Source organism: Parasteatoda tepidariorum, chromosome 9 (assembly GCF_043381705.1).
Source record: "Parasteatoda tepidariorum isolate YZ-2023 chromosome 9, CAS_Ptep_4.0, whole genome shotgun sequence".
Taxonomy (NCBI): domain Eukaryota; kingdom Metazoa; phylum Arthropoda; class Arachnida; order Araneae; family Theridiidae; genus Parasteatoda; species Parasteatoda tepidariorum.
In genome coordinates, this window is record NC_092212.1 from 49,839,265 (window position 1) to 49,851,568 (window position 12,304).

A 12,304-nucleotide genomic window follows, 5' to 3' on the forward strand; every position below is an offset into this window, starting at 1 on the left:
TAATTGTTGGATTTATTTAATTCACCATTACTTTGTTCAAAATAAAACTATTTAGTTATACTTTGAATTAACATTGATTATATATATGATTAAACTAACAATAATTAAAGTAAAAGCAAAGTAAGTCTGTCAAATTAGAAACCACTACATTTAAGTTACCGTTAAATGTAGTGGTTTCTAATTAATTCTATTTAATTATAACTTGATTCTGATTTCGTACGAATGCTTTTCTGAATCACCCGTCCCCAAGGGGCTATAAAAAAAAATTTAACTAGATGCTTTTATTAGCATGATCTATATTATATAAAACGCTAATACGTACATATGTATGTATCAATAAAACCGATGATATTTCTTTTCTCGCGCTGGCAACAGTTTTCATTTTTAATTGATTGGATTCGGCGCGCAAGGGCACGTAGTGAGCTTCATATGGCTAATCCATGTTATATAAAACGCTAATACGTTTTAATTGATAGGCTTCGGCGCGCAAGAGCACGTAGTGAGCATCATATGTCTATCTATCTCCGATTGTCACCGAAAAAAAACGGTTGGTTGATTATGAGTACTGAAATAGTTCCTTTTCATTGGCAGAAATGAGAAGTGTTATGCTATTGCTATTTCATTTTGAATTGAGCGCTTTACTATTCCACGTTTTGTTATATTATTAGTTATGAGTTGAATGCAGTTTTAATATTTCACATTTATTTTAAGTGAAAAGTTTTCGGAACTTCTGTAAAAGTGTGAACGTGAACATTAATTATATTCTTATTACATATTTAGTATTCCATGTTTTGGCAACAGCAGTATTTAGTATTCCATGTTTTGGCAACAGCAGTTCTTGTGTACGATATTGATTTTGAGTTTTTAGAATAACGGTGTGTGTAAATTTTAATAAAGTATTGATTTGTTTTTCTTTTAAAAGTTGTTTCTTCCACTTCACTGTTCAAAAAAGTATACAAAAGCTAGACGTTAAGAACGTATCCAATGAGCGAGCATCGGATTGCGAAGCAATCCGAAATGAACTGCGCCAGCGAGCAGGGGGCGAAGCCTCCTAGTTAGTTAGAAAATCACAACATTCAATATGGATATCCAACTTTAGGTCCCAGAAAGTGTCTGCTGCAGCAACCTGGAGTGCCGGGAGGTAAGGTGATGGGTACCACGGGGTGTCAAAAACTTAAAGTCTGATATTAATCTCTTAAAAGTTATCTGCTGCTTTTCAAAAGAAAAAATATTTAATAAGTAGTAAATAGAGTTTAGAATGTATGCAGATATAAGTATCTTGTCCTAAGCGAAAAGTTATAAAAGTTATGCCCTACATTAAAAGTTTTTTTTTTCTTTTCTTTTTAGCAAAGTTAAGTTTTAATAGTTTCAATTTTAAAGTGCAAATACAGCTCGAAAAAAATTTTTCAAAAAAGTGTGAGGAGCTAGATTAAACTCCATTCTACGATTTGTTAAGTTATGTAACGAACAACGAGTTCCTCTATCACAATAACTTCCGATTTTATTTACCTTTTCCTTTTATTTTTAATTTCGCTTATTTACTTATACTATATATTATTATTAATTCCACCTTATAGCCTACAATTCAAGTATGAGTTCTCTTAACTAAGTTTAAATTCTTATCAGTTACATAGTTTTTTTTTTTTTTTTTTTNTCGGCCCGAAAGGGTTAAAACCATTTACAAGTTGCGGTGTAGAAAATAACTTTAAATCAAATTTACAAAGCAAAGTACAATTTATTAAAACATAAACTTGGCTACCACTAGAAGAATTTTTTCCAAAAGGTGATGAAAGCAAGCAGCCCGGACTTCTACACATATGAAAAGAACAATGTCATACCTGCAACCTTTACTCCTTTCGTGAAGGACTTATCACAGTCGTAGTAAAATGGAATTTAAACTACCATTTTTGGCAGAAACTTACGAGATATTTTAATAGCGCTAATTAATAATTATATATATGCTTAATTTTTTTGAAAATAGTGGTGGTCAAAAAAATTATAAATTAAGCTTATAAATGCAAGGAATACATAGAAAGCATATATTTTACTACCATTTTAAATATAGGAATACAATTTTGAGCCAAATGCGCAAAAGTTGGCAGGTATGCAATGTATTCATATGTTATAAACATTATGCTTAACATAAATAAACATATGCATACATTATACCACAGACATTAAAGAACTGAGGAGACGAAAGTTTGGAAATTTTAAACCCTACACTTTGAAAGCAAAATCTGTTTTTTTTTTTTTCTTTACATATATGACACATTTCTAAAGAGATTTTGTATGCTCTGTAATTATAAGAGTGTCATGATTGATATGTCATTTTAGGTGATCTGGAGCTTGTGACATGCATGCTTTTATAATCAAACTAAAAATCTGTTATTTTTATGGGTGGTTGTGGGTTTCATATGTTTTCTCAATCTATTATTAGCGTCTTATTGTTATTGATATTTAATTGTTTGATTTATCGCTTTCTCGAACAAAAAATAAGAAAGAATAAAAAAAATTATAAAAATGCAAATAGAAAAAAACAAGAATACTAATTTTCAAATTTACAAAAAAAAAATTCTAAAATGAAAGAAAAAAATTGCACAAGCAATGTATTTAAGATACTTAACTGAGTTTTTAATTAATGACAGCTATTTTCACAGAAAAAAAGTAAACTCAATTATTTTCAAAGGGTGAAATTATTTTGTGTGAAAAAAATTCCAATAATAAAAGAAAATAATAATTTACTCAAGTAATCACTTCAAATGTTGGGATGTGAAGCAATTAGTTATATTTTTTTCTATTTATACATTTTTGTAAAAAATGAATGAAGGAAGAAGATTTTTATCCGTAAGTTTAATTTGCCTTATCTGATTTGAATGTTTAGTTGCGTTTAGCTGAGAAGTGCTATATGTAGTAAGTTAAGACAGTTTTTTTCAAAGAGTGTTCAGCGGAACCCCAGGGTTCCGTGGAAAAAGATCAAAGGAGTTCCATCAGTTTGGACTTTTTTTTTCTCTAAACCAGTAATGATTTTTGAAACTTGTAATAGCACTGCATCGAACCAATAAATAATTATTTATTGACTATTTAGGTCATTTTTGTGAAATTATTTCAAAAAAATGTTAATAAAAAAATAAATAGTAAATTTTTAAAACAATTTTTTTTCAATAGCAATATTTTGAATAAATTACTAAAAGAAGATAACATAAAACATTTATATCAGTATTTCTCATCGAATTTTAAAATTCAAAATTAAGTAACCAAATTCAAGAGTAAAGAATTATCTATCACTGATAACCCTTCTTGGCACTTATAAGATTTTCAAACATCAGAATTCAGATTATTTTATTCAATTTTATCTAGGCATACTCTAAAAAACTACAAGACTAAACACCACAGCTTATTTGAGAATTCAATTGTCAAATAGAAATTTCAAGACTTAATTTTAAGAAACAATTAAAAAATTTCACTATTCTCATTTTTTTATTTTATTTTATAACCGTCGTTGAACAGCCGACCCAATTTCATGGGTTTACGACTACTTACGTTCAACTCCGTAGCCTTGTAATTTTGAACCAATCCAGAAGACAAGGAAACTCCTGGATCAGTACCCCCAGAGGTATTGATTTGTTGTGGGAACATGGAGGACTTTGAGACTCGACAGATTTAACGTGCATCAGTCACCATTTACTAGACGGGGAGTCTTCGGCCGGCGAGGATCGAACCCACGACCTCTTGGATATGGGCCCAGCCGCCTACCGACCAGGCTATCCCGGCCACTATTCTCATTAAATGTTTAGATTTAATGTATAGTTTTTTTCTAGTTAGCATATTTGCACCCGTTAATGGGCTTTTTCTTTAAAGTTAGGGTTCGCCAAAAAAAGTTTGATGTTTAGGGCTCCATAGTTGACAAAATTGAGAACATCTGAGCAAAGATATAAGGTACGCTGAAAAATATTACAAAACTTATAATGTTACATAATTCTTAATAAATTTCTTAAGCACATTAACAAGTTATTATCGATATAAGCCAATTTTTCTTACGTCTAATTTTTAATGTTATTAGATTTCGAAATAATCCTAACAAATTTACAATTTATACTGTATAATACTTAGAAAAGTTAGAAAACAGTAATGTAAAACTTGAATTCATTTACTACCGAAACTCTGTTTTCTCTCTTCAACTCATTTTGAAAAAAGATTCCAAATAAGTTATTAAATTTGTTTTTATACTTGAAAAACATTAAGAAAAACAATACTAAAATTCCTGCAAAACTGTCTTTTTTTTCAAAAAAATATGGACAATTTATATTTTTCTCAGGGAATTCAAAATCAGTAAGTCAACAAAATAAATATACTATCAAATTAATGATTAAAGATTAAAATAAAAATAACGTTTTAATTTTAATATATTAATATTTGTTCCAGTTTTACTAACGTAAAAAAATATATTGACTTTAATTATATATTTTATTAATTAGCTATTATTTTGACTTCTTTTATTTATTTGTTGCATATTCTCCAACATTTAAGTTTTGAACTAAATATTTTTGGTAGTAGTGAATTAAAGCATATATTGTGAAACAAACAGAATATTTTTTAAAAGATGTTTAGCGGAGCTTCTAAACGTAAAAAATGGCCAAAATTTCTTTAAATCTAATTAATTGAAAATTTAGTTCAGTACCTTATCTCTCATCAGGAAATATGTTTCCTAAAAATACTGATATTTCGCAGTTGTGGAAGTAAGTTATTGTAATATGATGACAAACAAAATTAAAATTATATCAGTTGAAAATCAGAACAAATTCGTGGGATCTAGATGTTTTTTGTTTGTTTTTTTTTTTTATTTCTTTTCAGGTTTGAAAGTATAAGAATTAAAATCAAAAATGATTATTGTGATCTTGATGTTTTTTGTTTCTTTTTTTTTTAACTTTTTTTCAGGTTTGAAAGTATAACAATTAAAATCAGAACTGATTATTGTAATCTTGACGTTTCTTGTTTACTTTGTACTTTTTTTCAGGTTTGAAAGTATAAGAATTAAAATCAGAACTGATTATTGTGATCTAGACGGGGGTTGTTTTTTTTCTTCAGATTTCAAAACATAAGAATTAAAATCAGAACTGTTTCGTGCGAATTAGAAGTTTTCCTTCATTTCTTTTCAGATTTGAAAATATAAGATAATCAAATAAGTGAATGAAGGTAACAAGGAAAACAAAAACCCAACTTACCAAGAGGAAATAATCCTTATTCGATGTGTGTTCTCTGGAAACTCCTCGACTCTAAAAACAGTCCTTTTTTGCGATGGGACCTAGAAATCTTCTCTTTCGATGAGTCAAATGTATGCCGGAAATGACGACAAAGAAAGAAATAGCGAAGGTTCCTCTTCTCGAAGGTAGCGACAGTTGCCTCAAACCTTCTTTTTCATCTTCCTGCTCTGTTTCTAATTCCAATCTTCATCTTCCAGTTCACTATCTTTTTGCACCCTCGCAGCTATTTACACTTTCTGACATCAGCCTTCAGGTTGTACAATCGTTGCTTTGTGTCCGGCGTTGTGTTTTCAAACCTAAATAGTTCAACTAATACTATTGCTGATGGTACTATTTAAGGAATAGAAACAATGGATGAATAACTATTTTTCGCTCAGAAAGCAGCAATGTTCTAAAAAATTTAATTCACTTGACATTTTTATTCCTGTTATCTTACAGTTAGGAATTCAATTATTACTATTTCAACACCATTCACCAAAGTATGATAGATGTAATAAACATATAATTTACAAAAACGAAAAAAAAGAAGAAAAAAAACTTTAACCAAATTAAAATTAGTGCCCCGCCTTCTCATGGTGAAGCTTTTAAAATATTGGCAAAATTAACATAACTTCTGAAAGCTTTAATTTTTAATTTTCTGCGACTCTATAAAACATTTTGCAAAAAACGCAGCAGTTGGTATCATTTTTTTGAAAATTATAAAAATCGCGGAGAACTGACAAATATATTCCATCTTCAAAAGAATAATAATAATAAATAGATAAATACACAAATAAATAAACAAAAAAAATTAACCAACCTAAAATCTTTATTCTTTTGTTGAAAGTTTTAACTATTCATTTTTTCTTCCTTGTGGTTTTTAGACCAAAAGCCTATATTATTCATCCTTATGAAAGTATTTGCCTCTTAATAAAAATATCAAATGTCTTTATGCTAGGTTAGAACATTGCTAGGTTTTTAATAGGTTAGGTTTTAGGTTTTTGCATCCTTACAAGTTCCTAAAAACAGAAAATTTTCGAATCAATAATATTTTTCTCCAACTTGTCATGATCTCATTAAATGATGGTAGGTGTGTATGTGCTTAAAAAACAAATGATTAGTTGATAAGGGTTAACGATATCCAAATTTAGACCCACAAAAAACATAAATTTTAATTCTGATAATTCTTTTTATTCCAACAAATTTACAAAATTTATCCGGTTTACGGCATTCAATACTGCACAAAGAAAGCATAAATTTCATTCGAAATAATTCTTTTTAGTTTAACAAATTAGCCCTAGATGACAAATCATGCTCAGTTTACAGCATTCTATACTTCATTACCGCAAAAAAAAACTTTTAAAAATTAAAAAAAACATACATTTTATTAGAAGAAATTCTTTTTAGTTTAACAAATCAATCCTAGAGGGCGAAGCCTATCCTAAATACGGCATTCAATACCGCACAAAGAAAACATAAATTTTATAAGAAGAAATTCCTCTTAGTTTGAGAAATTAACCCTAGATGACAAAGCATATCCGGTTTACGATATTCAAATTACACAGAACACCCAGTTCATAGAACACAGGAACCATTGATTTTAATATTCATAGTTCTTTTTTTATCCTGACAAGTTAATATTGTACAGCAAAATTGATCTGGTTTATATAGTATTCAAAGAGCATACACGAAAACATAGGTTTTACTACTGAAATTAATTTTATTTATTTGAGCTCATTATAAGCAAACTGTAAGTCAAAGCTGTGCCTATTGACACTAAGATAGTGCTTCGTTCGAAATATATAATTTTACAACCAGACAGAGATATATCTGGCTTTTCAATTGTAGCTTTATCAAACGAATCAGTCAAACCAAGCAACGTTCGGCGGTTTATTTGTCTGCAGACTGAAAACTGAAAGTTTTTCAGTTCGATTTTGACCTGACTTGCTGACCATATTGCCGCAAAAGATGAGACACATAATATTGCAATCTGGATAGTCCACTGCAGAAGAAATATGATGTCTATTTTCTTGACATCAATGACAGCAAAAACACACAAAACGCTGAAACAATAACAAAAGTGCGCAGAACAAACAAGAAATATTGGAAGAGAAAACAAGCGTTCGGTGTGGTACAAGAAATTGAGTAATCTTTCTTTTTCCTTTAGTATCGTCAACTGTTTTTTCTTTGAAAATTCCTCTGGATGACTTAAATCAGCTACCATAGTCAGTTTTTTAATTCTTGTCGAGTAAAACATACACAGTCTAGAATAAAATATACCGATTAAACTTGTTGAAAAAGGATGCAAATAAAATTGAAAGAATAATTTTACGTAAATGATTATATTCAAAACAGTTTCGTTGAATTTATAACCTCGCGTTAATGACATCTGAATCGCAACTGTACCATCAGATTTAATTAAAATAACAAGAAGAGGATATGTAAAAAGGGCAACATATAACAAAAGTACATAATATGTATTTTTCCATGTACAATTGTTTTTGTACTCCGATGTTAGAATTTTAAGAAATCGAAATATTTCCTTTATTCTTATTAGTGTAACAACCCAAAACACCAAACTTATGCTAGGAGATAAAAGAATAGTTAGAGTTATTTGCCAAAACGTAGAAGAATAATGTCTAATGACAACTGCTATCGCCAAATCGATGTAAATAACAAGTGAACTCAATAAAAATATCCAAGAAAAGAATATCTTCCATAAGTCTGTTCCTCTAGACTTGAAGTCAAGACTACAAAAGAGAACTTTGAGAAAGCACAAATTCCCACAATTATTTCTGAAAATTTTGACTGCCATTTCTCAAAATTTTTCGCTCCTTTTATTTATATTCCTCCTTTAAATTACATTTTAGAGAGACTTAAGGATAAAAAAAATACTGAAAAGTCAGTCAGTTCTGTCAGTTTCGCAGTCAGTTCTGAAACTTTTTACAGTGGCTTTTCTGAGAAAGCATATAAATTTCCACAATTATTTCTGCAAAGTTTTTCAAATTGCTTTAAGTCTTTCATCTGTATTTCAATTCAAACAATATTTGTTGAGGATTTTTAGGAAAGCAGAAATTCGTTTAGTGGCTAAAAATTTACGCCATTCTTTTTTTTTTTTATTTATTTATACTTTAAACAATATTAAATGTTTTTGGCAAAACATAAATTTCTTCCGACATTTTTGAAAAGTTTTGCAGCTATTTTTAATACAATTTTATTCGCACGCTTTTAGATAAAATTTATTAAAAATGTGTCGATACTCAAAGGTTATAAAGAGGTTTTAGGGCAGCACTAAATTTTCCCCTTTCTTTTCTCTGAATCTCTTCAGCTATTTCTCAAAATACTGCTCGTCTATTGGCGTAATTCATTCTTTAAAAATTTTCACGTCCAATTCTAAAAAGTGGAACAGTCTTACAGTTCTCATCTAAATTCTTCAGATCTTTTAGATTAGCTATATTTAACATCAATCACAAATTTCCACATACATTTCTAAAAAGTTTTGCGGTCATTTTAAAAATCCTCTCTTATACTTCTAACTTAATGATATCTAACATTTGTTTAAGCTTTAATAAATAAACATTTACACGATCATAAAAAAAAAGGTTCTGCAGACTTTTTCAAAATTTTCGCACATACACCGACGTGTTCAGCTATATTTTGAGCATTGGTAAACAAATTCAAGAGCGCACAAACTTTCGCAGCCTTACACCTGAAAATTCATTCATTTTCAAAATTATTTCTCTTTTAATTGTTCCACTTTACCAATTCATGCGTCAATGACTGTGCAATCGTTATAAAAGTAAACGGTATTAAAACATCAACAGAAAACCGTATGTAAGAATATGGTTAATATTTATTGGTCCATTATCACGTAAATGTTTTTTTAGTCACGATAATGTAAAGAATAAACAATTGCATATTCAAATTAAGAAAAAGTAAACACCAGAGCGTGTCAAGTGATGACTCACGATCAATTTCGTCGCAAACCTTCACTGCCTTACTATACGTTCTTCCTTGGAAGAAGAAGTTTAAAGTAGGCTTAACTTAAAGTTTATTAAAAAGGCAAACCTTTTAAAGAAATCAATATAAGGGTATCTCCTGAATAGACTTAAAATGAATTTATGTACAACAATCTAAATAGATGTACGGAAAAGAACTTCTTAATGGTATCGATTTATTGCCTCGTGTTTGACTATGTTTACATTATTTGTGAGGATGAAAAGATGTCTGAACGAATTTAATGAACGGAAGAGTTAAAATATATTTGCTTTACAAAAATTTCGAAGCTTATTCTTGTCAATATTTGTTGTTTTCCAAGCTTTCGATAAAAAAATATAATCCATCAAATAGAAAGTAAACACTGTCAAATTTTGAGTTATTTTACCTTACTAACATTAACTAATATTAAACCATGAATATAATTGTCCTATCACTGAGCTTTTTTTTTCTTTTTTTTTAAGTCTCCGAATGTCTTTTTGTTACCAAATTTAAATCTGGGTATTATTTTTTAGATTATGGGACGAGGCTTCAAAAGAGGCTTAGAAATGAAAGTTCAAAGCGTACTCCTGTTAATATTTTTCAAATTTTTGGTAAATGAATATAAGCCATCAAATAGAAAGTAAACACTGTCAATTTTCGAATTATTTTACCTTACTAACAATACTTAATATTGTACAATAAATACAATATTAACCTTTCGCTGTGCTTGTTTTTGAGTCTCTGAATGTCTTTTTGTTTGAAAATTTAAATCTGCTTATTATTATTCTTTTTAGATTATGGGACGAGGCTTTAAAAGAGGCTTCGAAATGAAAGTTCAAAGCGTACTCCTGTTAATATTTGTTATTTTTCAAATTTTTGGTAAATGAATGTAAGCCATCAAATAGAAAGTAAACACTGTCAATTTTCGAATTATTTTACCTTACTGGTAATACTTAATATAGTACAATAAATACAATATTAACCTTTCGCTGGGCTTGTTTTTGAGTCTCTGAATGTCTTTTTGTTTGAAAATTTAGATCTGTTCATTATTATTTTTTTTTTAGAATATGGGACGAGGCTTCAAAATAGGTTTAGAAATGAAAGTTCAAAGCGTATTTCTGTTCATATTTGTTATTTTTCAAATTTTAGGTGAATGAATATAAGCTATCAAATAGAAAGTAAACACTGCACTGCCAAATTTGAGTTATTTTACCTTATCAACATTTACTAATATTGAACAATAAATTTAATATTGTCCTATCACTGGGCTTGGTCTTGGGTCTCTGAATGTCCTTTTGCTTGAAAATTTAAATCTGTGTTTTACTTATTTCTTTTAGACGAAGGAACGAGGCTTCAAAAGATGCTCATAAATGATATTCCGTTTGCCATCGTTAGTGATAAAATAATTTTGTTAAATCAATCTAATAATAGTATATTAATGAAAATTACAATGTTTCAGCATTGAAAGTTGCACATACTTTAAAATATTATAAATGAATTCAGAACAATATCCTTTAGCCGTTTTGCAATTATTCTTAAGATCGTAAGAAAATAGCCTTTAAAAAAATACAAAAAAAGTTCAATCACTATATGACGCTTTAATAATTAATCTTTATCAAAATAAAAAAAAATCTAAAGAATACAGTAATAATTTAAAAATTGTGGTTCTATATTATGTCTTAAAAATCAATAACACAATAAGTTTAGTTATAACTTTATTTTTAGTATCTTATTTGCAAATAAAGGCACTACTGCATTCTTAAATTTTTTACAGGATTGAGAAGGCGAATGCGAATTGATATTGTATAAAACAAAAATTTATAAAACAGATTCAAAAAGCAAGAAATGTAAAATAAAATGTTTTACATAATTATTTAATTGTTGAACAAAAATTTAACGAAATATATATTACTTTTTAAACTCATTTTAATATGTATACAAATACCTACTTTCTCTAAATAAAAAATACCTCTTTTAGTAAAGTTATTCTTTCTTTATAAATTTGCTACTTTTATTAATTTATAAAAAAAAATAAAAACAGAAAAATATAAACCTATTTTACCGAATCAATGAGAAAGAGACAAATTTGGAAAGAAAAATGTTAACAACGTAAATATTCATTGAAACTATTTCGTTTCGAGGGTCTGTGAAAATCCTTTTACCGCAGTACCAACATTACTTTAGTACATTAAGATTAAGTATCTATAATCGCAATATCAGTTTCTTACCTTTAATCACTAGGCCGAGATAGACTGGTTGGCCAGGTGCTGGACTTACATCCGGGAGAACGGGAGTTCGAATGCAGCTGGCCGAAGACTCCCCGTGTAGTAAATGGTGACTGATACACGTTAAATCTGCCTGGTTACAAAGTCCTCCATGTTCCCATAACAAATCAATACCTCTGGGTAGACTTACTTTGAGATTGGTCGCTCTCTAGTACAGGTCAAAATTACGATTTGTGGATGAGTTCGATGTATGATTTGGTCCGCCCTATAAACGGGTGCGACGTATGGGTGTGGCAGAAGTTGACTTTTTGGCCAACGATGGCGCCTCTAGAAAACAAGCACAATCGCACCCCTTACCTTAATTGCCTACCACAACAACAACAACAACCTTTAATCACTATTAATTAAGCATCATTGGCATTAATAATAATTTAGTGACTTTCTTATGGCTCTCCAAAATGGAAAAATACCTTTTCATTATGAAGTACAAATGTTTTTATGCGAAAATATGCCTATTGTGCATAACTGCAATACTAGAAATGTGTTAAACCAAGTGCTCAGTTTTTTTATTATTAGAATATATTTTTCCTACTTTTATACAGTTATTCATAAATACAGTGTTTTTTCTCCAAGGAATGAAAATACTTCTCAGTAAATTTAGTGTTTTGAAAAAAGATTTTAAAAAATATTCGAGATAAATAATTTATTACTAAACGATTTTTAACTAAACATATTTTTTAACAAAAAGAAAGAAAGAAAAGTAAGGGGAAAAAAATTAAAAACTAAGGTACAGACTTTGGACCGCTCTCTTGATCAAACTACCCCCTATATTTTGAGGGTCAGAAATCCATACCCATAAGA

The 12,304-nt window shown here is 29.1% G+C and overlaps 1 protein-coding gene across 1 annotated transcript in view; it reads right to left on the minus strand.

Annotated features, from left to right (window-relative positions):
- Nucleotides 1-5,557, minus strand: part of LOC107440440 (obscurin) — a 285,805-nt gene extending 280,248 nt beyond the window's left edge. Inside the window, exon 1 of the mRNA XM_071185809.1 lies at nt 5,223-5,557. The gene's annotated coding sequence lies outside the window, so the exon portion shown is untranslated. The remainder of the gene's footprint in view (nt 1-5,222) is intronic.
- Nucleotides 5,558-12,304: the final 6,747 nt, after the last annotated feature.